Genomic DNA, 26793 nt, shown 5'->3' on the forward strand with positions numbered 1-26793 from the left:
CAAAGTTTATTAGGGCACAAATGTTAATAAACCTTTCTTAAAGTTAACAGTCAGACCTTATTAAATTCTACACACTTCCAGCACATTCATAGGTTTTTGGATGGCTGTGAATTTCTTTTCTATACAATATCATAGTCCCTGATCCACTTATTCTTTATGTGAATACAATGTTTTTTGAACAAGTTGTGATTATTAGTAATACATGATAGCTTTCTATGCAAATTGTTGCTGTATTTATGTGCAATACTTGAATTTTTTTCTTTCTATATATATTTTACATTGCAATGACCACAAAATATGTTGAAGGTAACATTAAATTTTAATATAAGGCAACACAGGTCAAGACTAGCCTAGCAAAATCACAGCAAGGTATATCCTCGATAACTTCCATCCTATTAGTCATAAGTGGCATTTTGTGCATTAATGGCAACCAAACAATGAAGCAGCATTAAAACTTTTACAATTATATTGCTAGAAATATACTCATTATATTCCACTACTTATAACTTTAAAAAATGACATTGTCAGCACCGAAAACAAGGCAATCCATAATATTACACACATGAAAAATCTTGATGTCTATATTTGTTATAATTAGTATAAATTCTAAAATCAACATATTTCATAAAAAAAAAATTTCTACAGTGTGTAGCCATATAGTTAGCTAAAATGTATGAACGTGTGAAAGGAAAGCTGATATTTTACATTTAAGGGTTGTTCTAATAGCCTTTCTTCAGGAGTCCTGCCCTGCGTACCAACTACCTGCTTACCAGGGGGCAGTGCTACTAAAAAATGGCAGTTGTGTCCAATGTTGTGGATATGACACTGGCCTTTAAGACGTTGTCCACATACCTCGTATGGTGTCACATTGGGATTTTTTCATATATGCATATATTAAGCTGAATGCTATGGCAGTACCATGGCAATGCAGCTGAGAGGATTCCTCCTTCCCAGCTATCTAGAATTGTATGACTTGATTGTAATGTGAGAAGGATTGTTAGCTGTCAGAGGGGGAAGGAGACAAATTTTATCCTGAAACTGCCTCCCAGTAGCACAGATTAGCAGACACATGAAAGCCAAAGATGATGAAAAGGTATTTTTATATACTCGAAAAACTGTATATAATCTAATAGATATCAGATAGCCTTTCAGGACTCCTCGGTAAGAACCATATTAAGAGATGAAGCAATTATACCATTTGAAAATGGTGGCTTCCTATAATATAATGTTCTCCGCCAGCAGCTCTCAGTATTCACATCAATAACAAGCAGTGGCTGTGGAGACATGGCGTTGTACTGGCTTACTGGGATATCATAGCATCACTGAAAAGTGGCACCAGGTCAAAACCATATCGCTGGCAGTTGACAGCAAGCTAAAAACAGATCACTATGCCTGGACCCCTCGGTCAGGATTATGTGACAGGCACATGTCATTATAGAAGGCGAGTAGAATATGACTGACTCTTGTTATCTTTGGTTTTAAATAGTTAATATTTTCTGTGCGTTTTAGTATACATCTTATATTAGTATCATAAAGCACATCTGGCTATATTATCATGCTTGAACTAAGCAGGTTGAGATCACCTGTAGACCAATAGTTTCTTTAATGAAAAAGTATGGAGAAATGCAGGGGATATAGTGACGTTTGTGCAGTTTAGGATTTCTACAGTTTGTATTTTGGATCTTAAGGTACCGTCACACTTAGCGACGCTGCAGCGATACCGACAACGATCCGGATCGCTGCAGCGTCGCTGTTTGGTCGCTGGAGAGCTGTCACACAGACCGCTCTCCAGCGACCAACGATCCCGAGGTCCCCAGTAACCAGGGTAAACATCGGGTAACTAAGCGCAGGGCCGCGCTTAGTAACCCGATGTTTACCCTGGTTACCAGCGTAAAAAAACAAACAGTACATACTTACATTCAGCTGTCTGTCCCCTGCCGTCTGGTCCCTGCACTGACTGCTGGCCGCAAAGTGAAAGTGAAAGCACAGCACAGCGGTGAGTCACACAGTGGTGACTCACTGCTGTGGCTGTGCTCTGCTTTCACTACGGCCAGCAGTCAAGGCAGGAACCAGACAGCAAGGGACAGACAGCTGAATGTAAGTATGTACTGTTTGTTTTTTTACGCTGGAAACCAGGGTAAACAGCGGGTTACTAAGCGCGGCCCTGCGCTTAGTTACCCGATGTTTACCCTGGTTACCAGTGAAGACATCGCTGAATCGGTGTCACACACGCCGATTCAGCGATGTCTACGGGGAGTCCAGCGACGAAATAAAGTTCTGGACTTTCTTCCCCGACCAGCGATCTCCCAGCAGGGGCCTGATCGCTGCTGCCTGTCACACTGGACGATATCGCTAGCGAGGACGCTGCAACGTCACGGATCGCTAGCGATATCGTCTAGTGTGACAGTACCTTTAGCTTGACTTTAACAATTGTGGCCAGGTTTAGTAACAGGCACAGATTTGATAAGAAACTTGGTAATGTTTATAAAGGTATGTAATTCAGATACACAGAGGTTTTTCCTTCCTGATTTGTGGGCAAAAATGCTCAGTAATGCAAAGCATTTCTCATCCACACGTTGAGGGAAAAAACCTGCAGCAAAAATTGACCTGTGGTCGTATAGTTCATTTACTCTCTATCCTTAAGAATTTAGAGTGTCCTAGATGATAGCTCTTTTTTTTCTGATGTATATTAATAGGGCAGAAGGGAACAATGAGTACAGATATTTTACATATAATTATCAATATGACATACATTTTATATACTTCTATGTCCATGTCTAGTAGGTATTCTATGCATATTACAAGGTCAGAATCAGGCTTTGGGACAGTTGTGAGATGGCACAATAACTCAGACATGACTTGGTCCTGTTTGCATGCAAACTTAACCCCTTTACAACCTTGGATGTATAGGCACATCCATGGTAGTCTCCCTCCCCTTGATGTAGGCTCCAGTTCTGAACCCGCATCATTCCCAGCACAGGACAGCGGATTTGATCAGCTGTAGTGATTAGCGAATATACTCGTTACTCGAGATTTCTCGAGCATGCTCAGGGGACCTCCGAGTATTTTTTAGTGCTCGGAGATTTAGTTTTTCTTGCCGCAGCTCAATGATTTACATCTCTTAGCCAGCTTGATTACATGTGGGGATTCCCTAGCAACCAGGCAACCCCCACATGTACTTATGCTGGCTAACAGATGTAAATCATTCAGCTGCGGCAAGAAAAACTAAATCTCCGAGCACTAAAAAATACTCGGAGGGCCCCCGAGCATGCTCGAGAAATCTTGAGTAATGAGTATATTCTCTCATCACTAATCCACTGTCATGTGCCTCTAACAGCCACGGGTGGAATTGAGATCCACCTGCTGCTGTTGACGTGTTAAATGATCCCTGACACCAACATCTAACATGTGTGCTCCAAAAGCGCAACACAAACCCTGACCATTGGCCCCCGTCACATGATCATGTGGTGCCGATGGGTCAGCCTGATAGCCAGTGGTCTGTAGAAGACCCCAGTGCTTGTCATTGTACATCTCTTATGAATGCTGGGGCTCATAGGAGATGTTGATTTTTGCTACACCTAGCAGCGTTGAAGCCCTGCTGTATTTAGCACAAGTGATTGCAAGATCTCAGCTTCAAGTCTACTAAAGGGACTATTGAAGCAAGTAAATAGTAAAAAAAGTTTTAAAATATATATAGAAATTAAATAAATAAATACAAGTTTAAATCACCCCCTTTTGCCGTATTCAAAATAAAGCCATAAAAAAAGAAAAATACACATATTTGTTATCGCTACGTTCAGTGTGCGGTCTATCAAAATATAAAGTAAATTAATCAGATCAGTAAACAGAGTAATGAGAAATAAAATCAAAATGCTAGAATTATGGTTTTTTGGTTGCCACAATATAGCAATACAATATACTAACAGGAGATTAACCCCTTAGTGACAGAGCCAATTTGGTACTAAATGACCAGGCCAATTTTTGCAATTCTGACCACTGTCACTTTACGAGGTTATAACTCTGGAACGCTTCAACGGATCCCGCTGATTCTGAGATTGTTTTTTCATGACATATTGTACTTCATGTTAGTGGTAATATTTCTTCGATATTACTTGCAATTGTTTATGAAAAAAACGGAAATATGGCGAAAATTTTTAAAATTTTGCAATTTTCAAACTTTGTATTTTTATGCTCTTAAATCAGAGAGATATGTCATGAAAAATAGTTAATAAATAACATTTCCACATGTCTACTTTACATCAGCACAATTTTGGAAACAAAATTTTTTTTTTGTTAGGGAGTTATAAGGGTTAAAAGTTGACCAGCAATTTCTCATTTTTACAACACCATTTTTTTTTAGGGACCACATCACATTTGAAGTCATTTTGAGGGGTCTATATGATAGAAAATAATGAAGTGTGACACCATTCTAAAAACTACACCCCTCAAGGTTCTCAAAACCACATTCAAGAAGTTTATTAACCCTTTACGTGCTTCACAGGAACTGAAAAAATGTGGAAGGAAAAAATGAACATTTAACTTTTTTTTGCAAACATCTTAATTCAGAACCATTTTTTTTATTTTCACAAGTGTAAAAACAGAAATGTAACCATAAATTTGGTTATGCAATTTCTCCTGAATATGCCAATACCCCATATGTGGGGGTAAACCACTTTTTGGGCGCACCGCAGAACTTAGAAGTGAAGGAGCGCCATTTGACTTTTTCAATGCAGAATTGGCTGGAATTGAGATTGGACGCCATGTCACGTTTAGAGAGCCCCTGATGTGCCTAAACAGTGGAAACTCCCCACAAGTGACACCATTTTGGAAAATAGACCCCTTAAGGAACTTATCTAGATGTGTGGTGAGCACTTTGAACCCCCAAGTGCTTCATAGAAGTTTATAACGTAGAGCCGTGAAAATAAAAAAATCGCTTTTGTTTACACAAAAATGATCTTTTCGCCCACAAATTCTTATTTTCACAAGGGTAACAGGAGAAATTAGACCACAAAAGTTGTTGTGCGATTTCTCCTGAATACGTCGATACCCAATATGTGGGGGTAAACCACTGTTAGGGCGCACCGCAGAGCTTGGAAGTGAAGGAGCGCCGTTTTACTTTTTCAATGTAGAATTGGCTGGAATTGAGATTGGACGCCATGTCGCGTTTGGAGAGCCCCTGATGTGCCTAATCAGTAGAAACCCCCCACAAGTGACCCCATTTTGGAAACTAGACCCCTTAAGGAACTTATCTAGATGTGTGGTGAGCACTTTGAACCCCCATGTGCTTCACAGAAGTTTATAATGTAGAGCCGTGAAAAAAAAATCGCATTTTTTCTACAAAAATGATCTTTTTGCCCACAAATTTTTATTTTCACAAGGGTAACAGGAGAAATTAGACCACAAAAGTTGTTGTGCAATTTCTCCTGAGTACGTCGATACCCAATATGTGGGGGTAAACCACTGTTAGGGCGCACCGCAGAGCTTGGAAGTGAAGGAGCGCCGTTTTACTTTTTCAATGTAGAATTGGCTGGAATTGAGATTGGACGCCATGTCGCGTTTGGAGAGCCCCTGATGTGCCTAATCAGTAGAAACCCCCCACAAGTGACACCATTTTGGAAACTAGACCCCTTAAGGAACTTATCTAGATGTGTGGTGAGCACTTTGAACCCCCATGTGCTTCACAGAAGTTTATAACGTAGAGCCGTGAAAAAAAAAAATCGCATTTTTTCTACAAAAATGATCTTTTTGCCCACAAATTTTTATTTTCACAAGGGTAACAGGAGAAATTAGACCACGAAAGTTGTTGTGCAATTTCTCCTGAGTACGTTGATACCCAATATGTGGAAGTAAACCACTGTTTGGGCGCACCGCAGAGCTTGGAAGAGAAAGAGTGCCGTTTTACTTTTTCAATGTAGAATTGGCTGGAATTGAGATCGGACGCCATGTCGCGTTTGGAGAGCCCCTGATGTGCCTAAACAGTAGAAATCCCCCACAAGTGACCCCATTTTGGAAACTAGACCCCCCATGGAACTTATCTAGATGTGTGGTGAGAACTTTGAATGCCCAAGTGCTTCACAGAAGTTTAGAATGCAGAGTCGTGAAAATAAAAAATATTTTTTTCTTTCACAAAAAAGATTTTTTAGCCCCCAAGTTTTTATTTTCACAAGGGTAACAAGAGAAATTGGACCCCAAAAGTTGTTGTCCAATTTATCCCGAGTACGCTGATGTGCCATATGTGGGGGTAAACCACTGTTTGGGCACACGGCAGAGCTCGGAAGTGAAGGAGCGCCTTTTTGGAATGCAGACTTTGATAGAATGGTCTGTGGGCATTATGTTGCGATTGCAGAGCCCCTGATGTACCTAAACTTTAGTAACCCCCCACAAGTGACCCCATTTTGGAAACTAGACCCCCCAAGGAACTTATCTAGATGTGTGGTGAGAACTTTGAATGCCGAAGTGCTTCACAGAAGTTTAGAATGCAGAGTCGTGAAAATAAAAAATATTTTTTTTTTCACAAAAAAGATATTGTAGCCCCCAAGTTTTTATTTTCACAAGGGTAACAGGAGAAATTGGACCACTAAAGTTGTTGTCCAATTTATCCTGAGTATGCTGATGCCCCATATGTGGGGGTAAACCACTGTTTGGGCGCACGGCAGAGCTCGGAAGGGAAGGAGCGCCGTTTTGGAATGCAGACTTAGATAGAATGGTCTGTGGGCGTTGTGTTGCGTTTGCAGAGCCCCTGATGTACCTAAACAGTCGTAACCCCCCACAAGTGACCCCGTTTTGGAAACTAGACCCCCCAAGGAACTTATATAGATGTGTGGTGAGAACTTTGAGTGCCCAAGTGCTTCACAGAAGTTTATAATGCAGAGTCATAAAAAAATATATATATATATTTTTCCACAAAAAGGATTTTGTAGCCCCCAAGTTTTTATTTTCACAAGGGTAACAAGAGAAATTGGACCCCAGAAGTTGTTGTCCAATTTATCCCGAGTATGCTGATGCCCCATATGTGGGGGTAACCCACTGTTTGGGCGCACGGCAGAGCTCAGAAGGGAGGGAGCACCATTTAATTTTTTGAGCGCAAAATTGGCTATCGTGTTTGGAGACCCCCTGATGTACCTAAACAGTGGAAACCCCCAAATTCTAGCTCCAACCCTAACCCCAACACACCCCTAACCCTAATCCCAACCTGATCCATAATCCTAATCACTAACCCTAACCATAATCACAACCCTTACCCCAAAACAACCCTAATGTCAACCCTAACCATAACCCTAATCAAAACCCTAAATCCAACACACCCCTAATCCTAATCTCAACCCTAACCTCAAACCTAACCCTAATCCCAATACACCCCTAATCACAACCCTAACCTTAACCCTAATCCCAAACCTAACCCTAATCCCAAGCGTAACCCTAATGCCAACCCTAACCCTAATGCCAACCCTAATCCAAACCCTAACCCTAATCCCAACTCTAACCCTAACTTTAGCCCCAACCCTAGCCCTAACTTTAGCCCCAACCCTAACCCTAGCCCTAAGGCTACTTTCACACTTGTGTTGTTTGGCATCCGTCGCAATCCGTCGTTTTGGACAAGAAACGGATCCTGCAAATGTGCCCGCAGGATGCGTTTTTTGCCCATAGACTTGTATTGCCGACGGATCGTGACGGATGGCCACACGTCGCGTCCGTCGTGCACTGGATCAGTGTTTTGGCGGACCGTCAGCACAAAAAAATGTTCAATGTAACGTTTTTTTGCACGTCGCATCCGCCATTTCTGACCGCGCATGCGTGGCCGTAACTCCGCCCCCTCCTCCCTAGGACATAGATTGGGCAGCGGATGCGTTGAAAAACTTCATCCGCTGCCCACGTTGTGCACAATTTTCACAACGTGCGTCGGTATGTCGGGCCGATGCATTGCGACGGCCCCGTACCGACGTAAGTGTGAAAGAAGCCTAACCCTAAATTTAGCGCCAACCCTAACTCTAAATTTAGCCCCAACCCTAACCCTAAATTTAGCCCCAACCCTAAATTTAGCCCTAACCCTAACCCTAATCCTAGCCCTAACCCTACCCCTAACCCTACCCCTAGCCCTAACCCTACCCCTAACCCTACCCCTAACCCTACCCCTAGCCCTAACCCTAACCCTATCCCTAACCCTACCTCTAACCCTACCCCTAACCCCAACCCTACCCCTTGCCCTAACCCTACCCCTAACCCTAGCCCTAACCCTACCCCTAACCCTACCCCTAACCCACCCCTAACCCTAGCCCTAGCCCTAACCCTAACCCTAATTTTAGCCCCAACTGCTCTTCGCCTGCCGGCCGGCAGAAGGAAACAGGTGGCGGGCGCACTGCGCATGCGACCGCCATTTTCTTTTGCCGGCGGCCAGGAGGAGCAGCAGGAGGACCCAGGGACACAGGTGAGTATGGCAGGGTCCCCGAATCCCCCTATTTCTCTGTCCTCTGATGTGCGATCACATCAGAGGACAGAGAATTACACTTTGACTTTTTTTTTTTTTTTTTTGCGGTCGCCGGTAAACAGTTAATTACCGGCAATCGCAAAACAGGGATCGCTAAAACCGACCCCGATTATGCTCTTTGGGGTCTCGGCTACCCCCGGCAGCCGAGACCCCAAAGATTCTCGCGGGGCCGGCCGGCGGGCGCACTGCGCATGCGCCCGCCATATTGAAGATGGCGGCGCCCACGGGGAGACACGAGGAGCATCGGGGGAGATAGGTGAGTATTGGGGGGCTACCTGGGACCCCTTTTCTCTGTCCTCCGATCACATCGGAGGACAGAGAAATTAAAAAGAGATCGCGTTTTTTTTTTTTGCGATCGCCGGTAAACGGTTAATTACCGGTGATCGCAAATGCGGGGTGGGTTAAAAAACCCCCGAATCATGTTCTCTGGGGTCTCGGCTACCCTCGGCAGCCGAGACCCCGGAGAAAATCTGACTCTGGGGGGCGCTATTTACTTTTTCCACAGCGCCGTTAATTAACGGCGCTGTGGTTTAAGTACCCTTAGCGGCCGCCGTTAAAAGGCGTATCGGCGGTCGCTAAGGGGTTAAAGCATCATATCTACACCAAAATGGTATCACTAAAAGCATCAGCTCAACACACAAAATATAAGCCCTCACTCAGTTCCAGATCGAGAAAAATTAAGACACTAGGTGTCTCAGAAAATGGAGCCATTTTTTTCAATATTTAAATAAGAAAAAAAGCAAAAAAATGTTTGGTATATACAAACTTGGAATGACCGGGAGAATCAGAATTGCAAGTCAGTTTTAGCATTTAGTAAATATGGTAAATTCAATTAAAAAAAAAAACAATTGTAAAATTGCACTTTTTTTGCAATTTCACCACATATGGACTTTTGCTTCCCATTTTACAGTACACTATATGGTAGAGTCAATGATGTTATTCAAAAGTACAACTCGTCCCGCAAAAAGCAAGCCCTCATATGGGTATGTTGATGAAAAAATAAAAAAGTTATAGCTCTGAGAAGAAAGGGAGCAAAAAAACAAAAGCAAAAAATCGCAAGGTGGTGAAGGTGTTAAAGGGGTATTCCCACCTCCCAATTCATATCCCGATATGTAGTAGGTTTAATAATAATAATAGCGAATTCCTTCAATTAGAAATGTAGTATAGTTATATCGCTTACTCCATTTACAGGGCATTGCAGTAGCTCAGATATCCATGGTTAACTAACTGTTACTATGTGAATAGCTGTAACCATGGATATCTACACAATTGTAATGCCCTTCACATGGGGTAAGCAACATAGTTAATCAGAAGAACCATATTACATTTCCAATTGAGGGTATTTGCTAATATTAATATTACACCTACTTCATATTAGGATAGGATCATGGATATAGGAATACCTCTTTAACTTTCCTCCCCAAGGGGCATAAACTTTTGCAGCTACAGCAATAGTATACAAGTTTGGCTGTTACGGTAAGATCAATTGTACACAAGCATGGCGACTACAGTAGATAGTGTACAAAATAAATTCACAGCAACATACTGTTAGGGTTGGCGGAATGCACCGAATATACAGTTAGGGCCAGAAATATTTGGACAGTGACACAATTTTCGCGAGTTGGGCTCTGCATGCCACCACATTGGATTTGAAATGAAACCTCTACAACAGAATTCAAGTGCAGATTGTAACGTTTAATTTGAAGGGTTGAACAAAAATATCTGATAGAAAATGTAGGAATTGTACACATTTCTTTACAAACACTCCACATTTTAGGAGGTCAAAAGTAATTGGACAAATAAACCTAACCCAAACAAAATATTTTTATTTTCAATATTTTGTTGCAAATCCTTTGGAGGCAATCACTGCCTTAAAGGGAACCTGTCACCCTGTTTTTTGAGATTGAGCTATAAATACTGTTAAATAGGGCCTGCGCTGTGTGTTACTATAGTGTATGTAGTGTACCCTGATTCCCCATGTATGCTGAGAAATACATTACCAAAGTCGCCGTTTTCGCCTGTCAATCAGGCTGGTCTGGTCAGGTGGGCGTGTTCACAACGCTCTTTTCTTCCCCAGCTTTCCGTTGGTGGCGTAGTGGTGTGCGCATGTCCAGAGTTCCGACTTCCCTGCGCCCACGTGAAGACACAGCGCGCGATCTGCGCTGTAATCCCTTGCATCGGTGGGGGCGGCCATCTTCCTGGGGCCGCGCGTGCGCAGATGGAGTGCTCTGCTGCACGGGGCTTCAGGAAAATGGCCGCGGGCAGCCGCGCGTGCGCATTAGAGATCGCGGCGGCCATTTTCCCAAAGCCGAGTTTGCATCTCGGCTTTGGGAAAATGGCCGCCGCGATCTCTAATGCGCACGCGCGGCTGCCCGCGGCCATTTTCCTGAAGCCCCGTGCAGCAGAGCACTCCATCTGCGCACGCGCGGCCCCAGGAAGATGGCCGCCCCCACCGATGCAAGGGATTACAGCGCAGATCGCGCGCTGTGTCTTCACGTGGGCGCAGGGAAGTCGGAACTCTGGACATGCGCACACCACTACGCCACCAACGGAAAGCTGGGGAAGAAAAGAGTGCTGTGAACACGCCCACCTGACCAGACCAGCCTGATTGACAGGCGAAAACGGCGACTTTGGTAATGTATTTCTCAGCATACATGGGGAATCGGGGTACACTACATACACTATAGTAACGCACAGCGCAGGCCCTATTTAACAGTATTTATAGCTCAATCTCAAAAAACGGGGTGACAGGTTCCCTTTAAGTCTGGAACCCATGGACATCACCAAACGCTGGGTTTCCTCCTTCTTAATGCTTTGCCAGGCCTTTACAACCACAGCCTTCAGGTCTTGCTTGTTTGTGGGTCTTTCCGTCTTAAGTCTGGATTTGAGCAAGTGAAATGCATGCTCAATTGGGTTTAGATCTGAAGATTGACTTAGCCATTGCAGAATGTTCCACTTTTTGGCACTCATGAACTCCTGGGTAGCTTTGGCTGTATGCTTGGGGTCATTGTCCATCTGTACTATGAAGCGCCGTCCAATCAACTTTGCAGCATTTGGCTGAATCTGGGCTGAAAGTATATCCCGGTACACTTCAGAATTCATCTGGCTACTCTTGTCTGCTCTTATGTCATCAATAAACACAAGTGACCCAGTGCCATTGAAAGCCATCCATGCCCATGCCATCACGTTGCCTCCACCATGTTTTACAGAGGATGTGGTGTGCCTTGGATCATGTGCCGTTCCCTTTCTTCTCCAAACTTTTTTCTTCCCATCATTCTGGTACAGGTTGATCTTTGTCTCATCTGTCCATAGAATACTTTTCCAGAACTGAGCTGGCTTCTTGAGGTGTTTTTCTGCAAATTTAACTCTGGCCTGTCTATTTTTGGTATTGATGAATGGTTTGCATCTAGATGTGAACCCTTTGTATTTACTGTCATGGAGTTTTCTCTTTACTTTTGACTTAGAGACAGATACACCTACTTCACTGAGAGTGTTCTGGACTTCAGTTGATGTTGTGAACGGGTTCTTCTTCACCAAATTAAGTATGCGGCGATCATCCACCACTGTTGTCATCCGTGGACGCCCAGGCCTTTTTGAGTTCCCAAGCTCACCAGTCAATTCCTTTTTTCTCAGAATGTACCCAACTGTTGATTTTGCTACTCCAAGCATGTCTGCTATCTCTCTGATGGATTTTTTCTTTTTTTTCAGCCTCAGGATGTTCTGCTTCACCTCAATTGAGAGTTCCTTTGACCGCATGTTGTCTGCTCACAGCAACAGCTTCCAAATGCAAAGCCACACACCTGGAATCCACCCCTGACCTTTTAACTACTTCATTGATTACAGGTTAACGAGGGAGACGCCTTCAGAGTTAATTGCAGCCCTTAGAGTCCATTGTCCAATTACTTTTGGTCCCTTGAAAAAGAGGACGCTATGCATTACAGAGCTATGATTCCTAAACCCTTTCTCCGATTTGGATGTGGAAACTATCATATTGCAGCTGGGAGTGTGCACTTTCAGCCCATATTACATATATAATTTTATTTCTGAACATGTTTTTGTAAACAGCTAAAATAACAAAACTTGTGTCACTGTCCAAATATTTCTGGCCCTAACTGTATTTATTAAGTAAGATTGGTGTGTTCGCCACCCGGGATCCACCGTGCAGGAAAGAACCTGCTGCTAAGTAAATGGTGGCACTATATGGCGGTTCAATGTGAATACACACACGGGTTAACTTCACCCTGTGTGAAGAAAGCAAACCCTGTTGCGTCACAGGGCTGCAGTACCGCACCAAGAGCGCAAGCAAGGAGTCTCAGAACTCAATCCCAAGACACAGGATTTGAGTTCATATAGACCTCATGCGCTCGACACCGCAACTGGGGTGTCAGAGTGACAGAAATAATAATAAAGATGCACGAGAGTGCGTGCGGTGCTGCACTGGCGGATGCCGCTAACCACCCAGGCTTGGGTTAGGAAAGCGCTGTGAAAGCGCACAGCGCCGCACTGGCGGACACAGCAACTAGACGCTGTATTACTGTGTAACGTGCTGTTGGATAAGTCGGGCTCTAGATAGCAATCCTCCACCTTCCGCGATCAGTCATACAATAGGGAGGGAATTTTAAAGAATGACTTTTACTCATAACACACACACGTTTACAAATGTATACTAGCGCATGGCCGTGCGGTCATGCGAAGCTTATATAGCTGCAGCACGTTCAAAACCTTTCAAAGAAGGACCAATGGAGCTGCAGCAGTACCTGAGCATGTGACCCTAGATCTCCACTGAGAGATCTTGCCCTGGGCATGCTCAGAGTGCAAAGCAGGACTTAGTCCTAGCACCTACAAGACCTTCCAAGAAGGACCAATGGAAGTTGCTGCAGTACCTGAGCATGTGACCCTAGATCTCCACTGAGAGATCTTGCCCTGGGCATGCTCAGTGTGTGCAAAGCAGGACTTAGTCCCAGAAAAGCCTGCTTGCTGCAGATCAGTGCAGGGTACAATAGCAGAGCTTGGAGAGGCAGTAGTAACCCTTTGCATAGTATCAGTCTCAGCGAGACGCTGGGAGCGACGTCTCCGCTGAGCAGGCTGCACTGCGGCCGATGCAGAATGGGAGACCACAGCAGACATGGATCGAGATTCCCCCTGTGCAGCAAAGGAAACTCGACTCCTAACACATACAGGTGCTTTTCACAAAATTAGAATAACATCAAAAAGTTAATTTATTTCAATACGAAAAGCGAAACTCATATATTATATAGAGTTATTACAAACAAAGTGATCTATTTCAAGTGTTTATTTCTGTTAATGTTGATGATTATGGCTTGCAGCCAATAAAAACTGAAAAGTCATTATCTCAGTAAATTAAAATAATTAACAAAAAGCACCTGCAAGACTTCCTAAGCATTGAAAAGGTCCCTTAGTCTTTTTCAGTAGGCTCCACAATCCTGGGGAAGACTAGTGACTTGACAGATGTCCAGAAGGCAGTCATTGACACACTCCACAATTAGGGTAAGTCAGAAAAGGTCATTGCTAAAGAAGCTGGCTGTTCACAGAGCGCTGTATTCAAGTATATTAATGGAAAGTTGAATGGAAGGTAAAATTGTGGTAGAAAAAGGTGCACAAGCTAACCACAGCCTTGAACAGATTGTTAAGTAAAAGCCATTCAAAAATTTGGTGGAGATTCACAAGGAGTGGACTGCTGCTGGAATCATTGCTTCAAGAACCACCACACAGAGACATATTCAGGACATGGACTACAAGCATCGAATTCCTTGTGTCAAGCCACTCATGACCAATAGACAACGCCAGAAGTGTCTTACCTTGGCCAAGGAGAAAAAGAACTGGACTGTTGCTCAGTCGCCTAGGGTGTTGTTTTCAGAGGAAAAGGTACCTTCACACATAACGATATCGTTAACGATATCGTTGCTTTTGGTGACGTTGCAACGATATCGTTAAGGAAATCGCTATGTGTGACAGCGACCAACGATCAGGCCCCTGCTGTGCCATCGTTGGTCGCTGAACAAAGTCCAGAACTTTATTTCGTCGCTGGATCTCCCGTGGACATCGCTGGATCGGCGTGTGTGACACCGATCCAGCGATGTTTACCCTGGTTACCATCCTAAAAGTGAAAAAAACAAACAGTACATACTTACCTACCGCTGTCTGTCTCCGGCGCTGTGCTCTGCACTCCTCCTGTACTGGCTGTGAGCGTCGGTCAGCCGGAAAGCAGAGCGGTGACGTCACCACTCTGCTTTCCGGCCGCTGTGCTCACAGCCAGTACAGGAGGAGTGCAGAGAAGCAGAGCGCCGGGGACAGACAGCGTTAGGTAAGTATGTACTGTTTGTTTTTTTTTACTTTTAGGATGGTAACCAGGGTAAACATCGGGTTACTAAGCGCGGCCCTGCGCTTAGTTACCCGATGTTTACCCTGGTTACCGGCATCGTTGGTCGCTGGAGAGCGGTCTGTGTGACAGCTCTCCAGCGACCAAACAGCGACGCTGCAGCGATCCGGATCGTTGTCGGTATCGCTGCAGCGTCGCTTAATGTGAAGGGGCCTTAAGTAAATTTTGCATTTCATTTGGAAATCAAGGTCCCAGAGTCTGGAGGAAGAGGGGAGAGGCACACAATCCAAGCTGCTTGAGGTCTAGTGTGAAGTTTCCACCTTGGCACAGTTGTCACCTGTCCACACTGCCAATATTACAAATACCTGGTTCAAAAACAACAGCATCACTGTGTTTGCCAGCAAACTCACATGACCTTAACCCCATAGAGAATCTATGGGTTATTGTCAAGAGGAAGATGAGACACCAGACCTAACAATGCAGATGCGCTGAAGGCTGCTATCAAAGCAACCTAGACTTCTAGAACACTTCAGCAGTGCCACAGGTTGATCACCTCCATGCCACACAGCACCTCATGCACCTTGAATTGTCATAATCAAGGTGGGTGAGTAACTTCTTGGAAGGAAAGCATACAAGCATACATTGATGGTTAATGAACAGCCTGCTAACCAGCTGCACTGGTATTTGTAGGCTTTTTGACCAACTCATCCTCAAAGGACCCAGCTGACTTGATAGTATCCTTATCTCTGCAAATGGAATATTTACAGCAAATTTCTTGCTAACATCTGACAGAAGTCTGATTCCACACAATGCAAGTGAAACCATTGATAATGAACAGAGACATTATGTTGTCCTGAAGTCATAAAAGTTACAGGTGATTCGCACAAAATTAGAATATCATCAAAAAGTTAACTATTTCATTTCTTCAGTACAAAAAGTGAAACTCATATATTATGTAGAGTTATTACAAAGAGAGTGATCTATTTCAAGTGGTTATTTCTGTTAATGTTGATGATTATGGCTTACAGCCAATGAAATCCCAAAAGTAGTGTTGAGCGATACCTTCCGATATTCAGAAATATCGGTATCGGATTGGATCGGCCGATATCCAAAAAATATCGGATATCGCCGATACCAAGGCAAGTCTATGGGACACAAATATTGGAATTAAAATAAGCCCTTTCTGTCCTTGATATCCAGTTCTGGAGGAGGGAAGAGTGTGGGCGGTGCGTGGGTGGAGACTGAATGTCTGTGTGGGACCGTGGGGGGTCTGTGCGGGCCTGTCGGGGTCTGTACGGGCCTCTCGGGGGTCTGTGCGGGCTTCCAGGGGTCTGAGTGGCCTGCTGGGGGTCTGTGCGGGCCTCTCGGGGGTCTGTGCGGCCTGCCGGGGGTCTGTAAGTGCCTCTTGGGGGTCTGCACGGCCTGCTGTGGGTCTGTACGGGCCTCTCTGGGGTCTGTGCGGCCTGCCGGGGGTCTCTGCGGCCTGCCAGGGGTCTGTACGGGCCTCTCTGGGGTCTGTGCGGCCTGCCGGTGGTCTGTGCGGCCTGCCGGGGGTCTGTACGGGCCTCTCTAGGGTCTGTGTGGCCTGCCGGGCGTCTGTGCGGGTGTGCAGGCATTGTCTGATGGGACCAAAAGTCCCATCGGGCTATGCCTGCTACAATGGCAGTGATTGACACATTAGCCAATGGTTGGACAGTAGTAGTCCCATCATCCGGCTAATGTGTTGAATGTAAAAAAAAACCATACATACTACATACATACATACAACATAACATACTACATACATACTACATGCATGCATACAACATACATACAACATATTACATACATACTACATACCACATACATACAACATACATACAACATACATACATACAACATACATACAACATACTACATACATCCATACAACATACATGCATACATACATACTACATACATACTACATACATACTACATGCATACATATTACATACATACTACATACATACAACATACATACATATTACATACATACTACATACAAACAACATACATACTTCATACATACTACATACATACTACAACATACCACATGCATACATACATGCATACTACATACATACTACATACATACTACAAACATTAATAACGAGTGTCCAACGATGATCTCCCCCATAGAACAGTGACATCGGGTGATGTCACTGCTCTATAGGACCCTCAGTGACACACTGACAGGAGACAATGGCTTCTGCAGTGCATCACTGAAAGGTTACTAGAGTTCAAAGTCTCACTTTATGGTAATTGCTGCATGGGAACATTTCTCACACAGCAATGCCAAAAGTGAGACTTGGGACTATTTTTTTTTAACAGCGGCGGAGGAATACAGTGCGGAAGGATACCTTCCTCCTGTCATTTTATTCCTGGAGCCCTAGAGAGCGGTCGCATCAGCTGATGCTTCCGTTCTCCACGGGAGATCGTTGTGGGACACTCGTGGATTTCTGCGGATCAGTGAGTATATTGGTTGTTTGTTATTTTAATATTTTTTACAGATGACACTGCCTTCGGGGATCAAAATGACAAGTGATGGTGAGTATGTACTCTATGTTATATGTACTGTATGTCTGTATGTATGTATTGTATGAATATATTGTATGCAGTATGTATGTAGTATGTGTGTAGTATATATGTTGTATGTATGTAGTATGTATGCAATATGTATGTAGTATGTATGTATGTAGTATGTTGTATGTATGTAGTATGCATGTAGTATGTAAGTAGTATGTATGTAGTATGTATGTAGTTTGTAAGAAGTATGTAAGTATGTATGTATGTATGTAGTATGTATGTAGTACAGTATGTATGTAGTATGTATGTTGTATGTATGTTGTATGTATGTATGTAGTATGTATGTATGTTGTATGTATGTAGTATGTGTTAGGGTTGGCAAAATGCACCGAATATATATTTATTAGAAGAAGCTGGTGCGTTCGCAACCTGGGATCCACCGTGCAGGAAAGCACCTGCTAGATATGGCGGTACAATATAGCAGTATAAACAGACTCTGTTACTTCACAGAGTCTGTTAGCAAAGATAACGCTGTGCCCTGTTTGGCTCACAGAGGAACACAGCTACTTGGTAGAGCAGATGGTGGTCATGCAGTCAAATGCAAGCATGAAACTCCTCGCCGGAGGTGCCAGCATTCTAGGGGCTTATTTCAGCTGGGTCCCTGAATACACACACACGAAACTCCTCGCCGGAGGTGCTAGCATTCTAGGGGCTTATTTCAGCCGGGTCCCTGACTGCATACAAACATGACCACACTGGCGCTGAGCTCATACATAAATTGGTACTAGCGCATGGCCGTGCGGTCATGCGCACTTCTTATAGCTGCAGCAAGTACAGGACCTTCCTAGAAGGACCAATGAGAGGCTGCCACAGACGTTGAACACCTTCAGGACCTTCCTAGAGGACCAATAGGATTTGCTGCAGTACCTGAGCATGTGACCCTTGATCTCCAATGAGAGATCTTACCCTGGTCATGCTCAGAAGGGGAAAAGTAGGATTTAGTCCCAAAGACGTCTGCTCGCTGCTGACCAGTACTGGCTACAATGGCAGAAGCTGGAAGGACAGCAGTAACCCTTTGCACAGTGTCAGACTGAGCATGACGCTGGGACTGATGCCTACGCTGAGCAGGCTCCACTGCGGCAGGAGAAGAATGGGAGACCGCAGCGGAGATGGCTTCCCCCTGTGCAGAGGCAGGAACTCGACCCCTAACAGTATGTATGTATGTAGTATGTTGTATGTATGTAGTAATTTTTTTTTTTTTTACATTCAACACATTAGCCGGATGATGGGACTACTACTGTCCCATCATTGGCTAATGTGTCAATCACTGCCATAGTAGCAGGCATAGCCCGATGGGACTTGTAGTTCCATCAGACGATGCCTGCTCACCCTCACAGACCCCCGGCAGGCTGCACAGACCCCAGAGAGGCCCGTACAGACCCCCGGCAGGCCACCCAGGCCCCTCGCAGGCCGCACAGACACCTCGAGAGGCCCGTACAGACCCCCGGCAGGCCGCACAGACCCCCTGCAGGTCACACAGACCCCAGAGAGGCCCGTATAGACCCCCCGGCAGGCCGCACAGACCCCTGGCAGGCCGCCCAGACCCCCAGCAGGCCGCACAGACCCCCGGCAGGCCTGCACAGACCCCCCTTGGTCACGCACAGACCCCGCCCGCACACACAGATGTAGTCTCCGTCCACGCACCGCCCACACTCCATTATAGTGCATCATTGCACTATAGGAACTTCCGATTTCGGTATCTGATATCTTAAAAATATCGGAACTCAGTATCGGAAATACCCGATATTTACAGTATCGGAATGCTCAATACTACCCAAAAGTCATTATCTCAGTAAATTAGAACACTTTATAACACCAGCTTGAAAAATGATTGTAAAATCCGAAATGTTGGCCTGCTGAAATGTATGTTTGTTAAATGCACTGAATACTTGGTCGGGGCTCCTTTTGCATCAATTACTGCATCAATGCCGCGTGGCCTCGAGGCGATCAGCCTGAGGCACTGCTACCAGTTGGTCTCTACTCCTAGTGGGATCGCTATGAAGTTAATTTTGTAGCGCAGTAGTTTATCCTGTTCCTTTTATCTATTAGCACTGATGGGTCAGCACATAGAACCTGTCTTTCTACCAGTAAGTATCAGTTGGCCAGGAAGAGCACCAGTGTATTTTTACATATATTTACATTGTTAAGCATGTTTAAAATCAACAACCAATGAAGCTTTCCCCACAGACCAGCGAGCATATGTTACTTATTAATTTAGTCTCTACAAAGTCATTGTCTTTATAAAGTACACAGACAGATTCATAAGTAGCTTTCAGCTTGTCAGAATAGAATTATATTAATGATAATAATTGCATCTGTAAATCCCAGGGAGAATTGATACTATGTGTGAATTGGGTTTACATTATTTGTATAGTAACAAAGCAGGCTTAATTATATATCAGCCTTCATGTATCCTATCATTAAACATACTGTACTTAGAGTGCAATACTTAACAATCATTAAGCTACTTTTCAGAATGTTTTGGTTATCTTTCTTGATAACACATAAAACATACAATTATGCAGATACTCTTCTTTATAGACATATATAAATGTCACAACACTACTCATATTGCACAGTTGACCCCACATTTTCCATTTTACAGCTACAGTAGCTTGTGAAAGCATTCACCCCCTTTGGCTTTTTACCTATTTTGTTACATTACAACCTGTGTTTAAATATTTTTGTAACCTGATTTGTATGTGGTGCATCAGCGCTAAATAGTCTAAGTTAGTGAAGTGAGAAAAATATAGGCATATATTAAATTTATCGGATCAAATAAAAAAATGGCATGTGCATATGTATTCACCCCTTTTGCTATAAAGCCCTTAAACATTTCTGGTGCAAGCAATTATCTTCATAAGTCACATGCTAGTGAAAGGAAGTTCACCTGTGAGCAATCTAAGTGTCACATAGTTTATCAGTATATACACACCTTTTCTGAAAGGTTCAGAGGCTGCAACACCAATAAGCTAAAGGCACCACCAACCAAACACCATGAAGACCAAGGAGATCTCCAAACAAGTTAGGGACAAAGTTTTTGAGAAGTACAAGTCAGGGTTGGGTTATTAAAAATATTCCAATCTCTGATGATCCCCTGAGCACCATCAAATCCATTATCAACAAGTGGAAAGAACATGGTACAACAACAAACCTGCCAAGAGAGGGCTGCCCACCAAAACTCTCTGCCCGAGCAAAGAGGGCAATAATCAGAAAGGCAACACAGAGATCAAAGGTAACACTGAAGGAGCTGTAGAGTTCCCAAGTTGAGACTGAAATATCTGTATATACGACCACAATAAGCCAAACATTCCACAGAGGTGACCTTTATGGAAGAGTGGGCAGAAAAAAGCCTTTACTTACACACAAAATTTGTAAGACTTGTTTTGAGTTTGCCAAAAGTCATGTTGAAGATTCATTAAATGTATGGAGGAAGGTGCAGGGGTCTAATAAGACCAAAATTTAACTTTTTTGCAACCAAGGTAAATATTATATCTGGCATCAAGCCTGCACAGCTCATCACCAGAAGAACATCATCCCCCACATTGAAAACCATGGTGGTAGCAGCATCATACTGTGGGGATGTTTTTTGGCAGCTGTGACAGGAAAAAAGGTCCAATTCTAGGTGAAAATAGATGCGGCAAAATATTCTTGAACAAAACCTGTTTCAGTTTGTCAGTGAGTTGAGACTGGGACTGAGGATCACCTTCCAACAAAACAATGACCCAAAGAATAGTTCTAAAGCATTGCTCGAGTGGTTTAAGGGGAAATGTGTAAATATTTTGGAGTGGCCTAGTCAAAGCCCAGACCTTAATCCAAATGAGAATCTGTGGTCAGACTTGAAGTTTCTGTTCACCAGAGGAAATCATCTAACTTGAATGAGCTGGAGCAGTTTTGCCTTGAGGAATGTGCAAAAATCCCAGTGGCAAGTTGAGTAATGTAAAAAACACCAGGAAAAAAGGCAGAGACGCTTACCAGCCCAGGCCTCAAAACGAATGCACTAGTGCATTCGTTTTGAGGCCTGGGCAGGTAAGCGTCTCTGTCTTTTTTTCCTGGTGTTTTTTTTACAGATTTTTGGAGGATTCTCAAGTCCTCTTTTTATGGTTTCAAGTTGTGGAATGCACATAGAGATTTATCTAAAGTGACTTGCAGCTGTAATTGCCACCAAAGGAGGCTCTACAAAGTACTGACTTTAGAGGGGTGAATAGTTATCCACTCTGAAGTTTTCAGTATTTTTGTCCTATATGTGGTTTAGTTCACAAACAAAAGAAGACAAAATGTTCATAGTTGTAGGCATGTTATTTACATAAACTGATGTAAACCCTCAAAAAATGTAAAATTCCAGGTTGTGAGGTAGCACCAGCAATACACGAATAATATATTCTAAAGGGAGAGAATAATGTCCTTGTTATGGTTTAATAAGGCTAAGTTAATACCATCTTTGGTTATGTTTGATAAGGTCCTGCCAAAGATGGCCATGTTTATCTGACTATATGCCTTATACATCTTTTACTGACTGCCACTGAAAAATATATACAGCTAAACTCTTATTTGTACACAGCTGTTGATGGCAATTTTCATTTCAACTGGGGCTAGAGGATCCTGGACAAATTCATGCCAAATGTACCTTTTTATTGATGGCAGCTCGGTGATGGCTGATCTGGCACCCTTGTCGATCAGCTTTCAGTTACTGCTGGAGGACTGTAAATTTATAATTTTTATAGAGATCGCTGCTGGGTTCTGCAGATTCACCCTTTGTAGTACCCAGCCGCGACCGACCACGATAGTTTTGATGGAGCTGCTGTGTTTCTGCAGCATTTGAGAACATCCCCTGGCATCAGTAATAGCTAATTAGCCCACAGATTAAATATTGATGACCTATCCTGGGGATGGGTCATCAAGAAAAAAGTAGTAGCCAACCTCTTTAATTAGTTACTAGTGTGTGTGGTGTGTATACAGTACACATTTACATGTATCTTGTACTAAAAATGAATTAACATTCAAACTTAAAACAGTGCATTTACAGCTCATATATGGAATGCTTAAGACACTCTTACCTCAATTCAAGTCTCATTTACGTCTGTTTAGCATTCTCTGAACATTTATAGATTTCTGCAGGAAGCAATCAGAAAGAATGGGTGCTTAATAGTGATGAGAGAATGTGATGGGATAAATTGTTATCCGAGCATGCTCGGGTGCTAGCCGAGTGTCTTTGGTGTGCTCGAATAATATGTTCGAGACCCCACAGCTGCATGCATCACGGTGGTTAGACAGCTGCAAAACATGCATGAATTGCCTAACAAACAGGAAATCCCTGTATGTGTTACAGCTGTCTAACAGCCGCGAGACATGCAGCTGCGGGGTCTCGAACATATTATTCGAGCTTGCTGAAGACACTTGGTTAGCACCTCAGCAGGTTTGTTCTTCCCTAGTCCTTAACTCTTATTACCTTTTTGTGTATTAGCATCTATGAGGTAGATTATATATTAGTGATCCCTATGACTTACCAATGGTAGTACCTTTTTAAGCACGTTAAATCACGTGCAGCATTAAATTGTGTGATCACATGCTGTAAATAGTAATATTGACTATTTTTTATTATTGTTATTGGTAGTAGTAGTAGAATTAGTAACTGTAGATGTCCAATATTTTCAACGACCTTGTAAGTAAATGAAATTGTGATAGTTTACTTGACATTGCTGAAAATAATGTAAAGACCATGCTGATGTACTCTGCATAATGCTCCTGGGTGTTATCCTTTTAGAAGTGGGTTATCTTGACACATTTAATAGAGCTGAATGTAACGGCCCTATTTACACGTACAGTACAAACACTAATTAAGGGCATTTTAAAATGAATGACATTTCATAGAGTTGGTACAGTTGCCTTAGTAATAAGACTTGTGAGTGAGTGTTTAGTGGTAGCATGTGCTTTATTGAGAGAATAGATTTTGTCATCAAATGTTTTACTATAATTTATGTTACGCTTTGCAGCAAATAGCGCTTTTTATAGATGTAGATATTTGTGCATTAAATGGCTATTTCTTCATGCACTTTTAATGTAACACACAAGCTGCTTCTGTAAATTTAGTTGCTAAGTGCAGTGTTTAGCTTGATTCTCCATTCACTCAAGCATAACTTAACTCCCAAGATTATGATTGTTATTGGAAATTGCTGAACAAGTTTATAGTCCGTATGATTACCTTTACAAAGGAAAATGTTAGAAAGCAAAATACAAAGTCATCGAATGCTAAAAATTACAGAAATCTACTTTTAATTAAATATGTCTGAATAGTGCAAGTGATGCCAAGACTACCTAGACTTTTTCAAGACAGAATTGCATAACTATAAATTGCTAATGATCGCTATGTTCATTTTTGTGCATTTTAGGGTCTTTAAGGCACAGATTTACACACGTTTCTGCATAGTCTACTGCTTGTTGTGTAGAGTAAAGATAAGCCAATGCAAAGAGTGAACATTTCTAGCACTAAAATTCGAGGCGGAAACATTTTGTGGCACTTTGGGTTATCACCACATGTGTGCTGACAGCATTAAATTAAATATCAAGCTGTAGCACTTACCATGTGTTAAATGGTGATCAATATTGCAGAATGCTGTACAGGCAGAGACCATAGTGCCTGACCCATCACTGTGACTGCAAAGAACATGTATAAAGACATACAGTCCATATATTTCTTAGCACTCTATGTGCTACCATGCAATTTTTCCTCCATATAACATCGGAGGTTAAAAGATGCATAATGGGACAAAGGATGTTTATCTGTGCCAAATTATGAATTTGTGCAACACTGATCTGTAATGTAGCCTGTGCATGAGGCTAAATAGGGGCAAACCATGTGAAAATGAAGGCATTATCTGTATGCATGGCAGTTGTATATTGCTTTCTAAAGCTCAGGCTCCACAGCAAGGTATGACATGCAATGTGAAATTGCATTGCATAAAATTGTGATTTTAGATGTGATTTAACACTATGCTCCACATTTTTAATAAAGCTATTGTAAAATGCAGCCTTGCATTAAAAATGCCTGGGAACACTCAAAAACTGCCAGCTCTGGGATCGGCGGTGGTGTTGGGTGTCACAGTGATGGCCTATCCTAAAGGCTCTTGCAGAAACATCGGCTCGCACTCAGACCAATGTTATCGAATGGGGCCATGCACATGTCTGCTTTTTTTAATTGGACAGAGTCTGAAGAAAAAATTTGCAGCATGCCCGATTTGCATCCAATGTTCAGATCGCACTTGGCCACGCAAGCCAATGAGTCTATGCTAGGGCTAGCGGAACGCACCGAGTAAATAGAGATGTTTTTATTGATATTGGTGTGTTCGCAGCCCGGGGTCCACCGTGCAGGAGTACCTGCTGCTAGCAAACGGCGGCACTATATGGCCTCGCTGGAGGTGCCAGCATTCTAGGGGCTTATTTCAGCCAGGTCCCTGAACACACTCTCACGTGACCACACTGGCGCAAAGCACATAACAAAAGACAATACTAGCGCATGGCCGTGCGGCTATGCAAGCCTTAAATAGTTGCAGCATGTATAGGACCTTCCTAGAAGGACCAATGAGAGGCTGCCACAGAGCGTGAGCACCTACAGGGCCTTCCTGAAGGACCAATGGCCTTAGCTGCAGTATCTGATCATGTGACCCTCGATCTCCACTGAGAGATCTTACTCTGGGCATGCTCAGAACGTGAAAAGCAGGACTTAGTCCCAGAAGTGTCTGCTCGCTGCTGCCCAGCACTGACTTCAATGGCAGAAGCAGGAAATGCAGCAGTAACTCTTTGCACAGAGTCAGACTGAGCAAGATGCTGGGACCGACATCTCTGCTGAGCTGAGCTGAGCGGAGATGGCCCGAGATTCCCCCTGTGCAGAGGCAGGAACTCAACCCCTAACAGTCTATGGAAAAAATTGTACCGATTTCAACGGGTAGACACAGTGTAGACGGAGAAATTTATTTTTCATCTTTTCCTCATCCAAGAAAATCGCATCACACTTTGATCAAACTGTAATCAGAGTGTGATGAGCATTATCGGACCGATTTTATCAAATGAGAGAATATACACACAGATAAGATAAGCCATAAATGTTAACGTCCCAGATAACCTCCTTTAAATATCCACTAGAATAATAAAGACTTTTAGATTGAATACATTACTAGATTATTAATATGTTTGTCTTTGTGTCTTGAGGGTGATTTTATACTGAAGTCTGTGTAAAATGTATGCTGAGGTAGAAAGATAGCACGCTGGCCTCTTTACAATGAATACCATCATGCAATTTTTGTATTCCTAGATGGTATCTTGTTATTTTTGCCTATATGGTTGTGACAGATTGTTTATACTCTATTCTTCTGCTATACTTACACTACTGCTTAGATTCTTTACTATTAACCATTTAATCCCCATTGGTGACGCAAGTCGACTAGATACACTGAACAGTGAGTGCTTTGGAGGAAAGGGCTGGTATGTAGGCAGAAGAATTACTTAGTTGTTGGTGCTGAATACTCCTTAAGCTTTTGGCTAGCCCGCACTGCATAAGGCTGACAGTTGACTACTCAGGCATAAAAACTAGAGAATTGGAAGCCTCAGCTTGTCAGGCAATACAGTATCCCCAGAGACAGCTAGAAATGTGTGTTTGCAGAAGCAGTCAATGAGAAGAAATTTGGTACAGAAGTAAAAAGAAGATCGAACAGTGAAACACAAGCCTGTCTGGAATGATGTCCATGTGGAAGTGTTTAGAGTTGAAAAGGATAATTCCTTTACTCTGCTTTGTACCAAGATGAATCTTGTTATCAAAATGTAATCTTGTCATGTAATACTCAGAAGACGTCTACGTGCACCCATGCTAGCCTCTCATTCACAACACATGTATATGTGAGCGGATGTTTCCATTTATAAGCTTTTATCATAATCCAAAAATATACTAATAGGTTAATTGGCTTAGTTTGTATCCGTGACTGTGATGGGAAGGCAGATTACTCCCCTTTTTTCTCCATATTCAACCTCATCCTACAGAAAACATAACGATAGTATGAGAGAGTAAAGCTAACTGTACCTATACTCTATAGCCATAAGCACTAATTTCATTGCCTGGAGAGCAAAATTAGGTTCTACAAGAATTATTCACTACTAACTGAAAAAAAATCGATACAAACTTGACTTGAAACTGATTATACAAAGTACTAAGACTGACTTAAGACGAGTGTCCCTATAGCTTATGATGATCATTCACAGTATGGCCTGCATGGATATCCAATGAAAATTCTTACCACAGACAAACTTATGTTTTCTACCGATTGTATGTCAAACAATAGATGGAGGTTATTTAAAAAATACCTACTTTCCC

General features: G+C 43.0%; 1 protein-coding gene across 2 annotated transcripts in view; it reads left to right on the forward strand.

Annotated features, from left to right (window-relative positions):
* Positions 1–26793, forward strand: part of PAX5 (paired box 5) — a 517932-nt gene that overhangs the window by 463141 nt on the left and 27998 nt on the right. The window lies entirely within an intron of this gene.

Source organism: Ranitomeya imitator, chromosome 1 (genome assembly GCF_032444005.1).
Source record: "Ranitomeya imitator isolate aRanImi1 chromosome 1, aRanImi1.pri, whole genome shotgun sequence".
Lineage (NCBI taxonomy): Eukaryota > Metazoa > Chordata > Amphibia > Anura > Dendrobatidae > Ranitomeya > Ranitomeya imitator.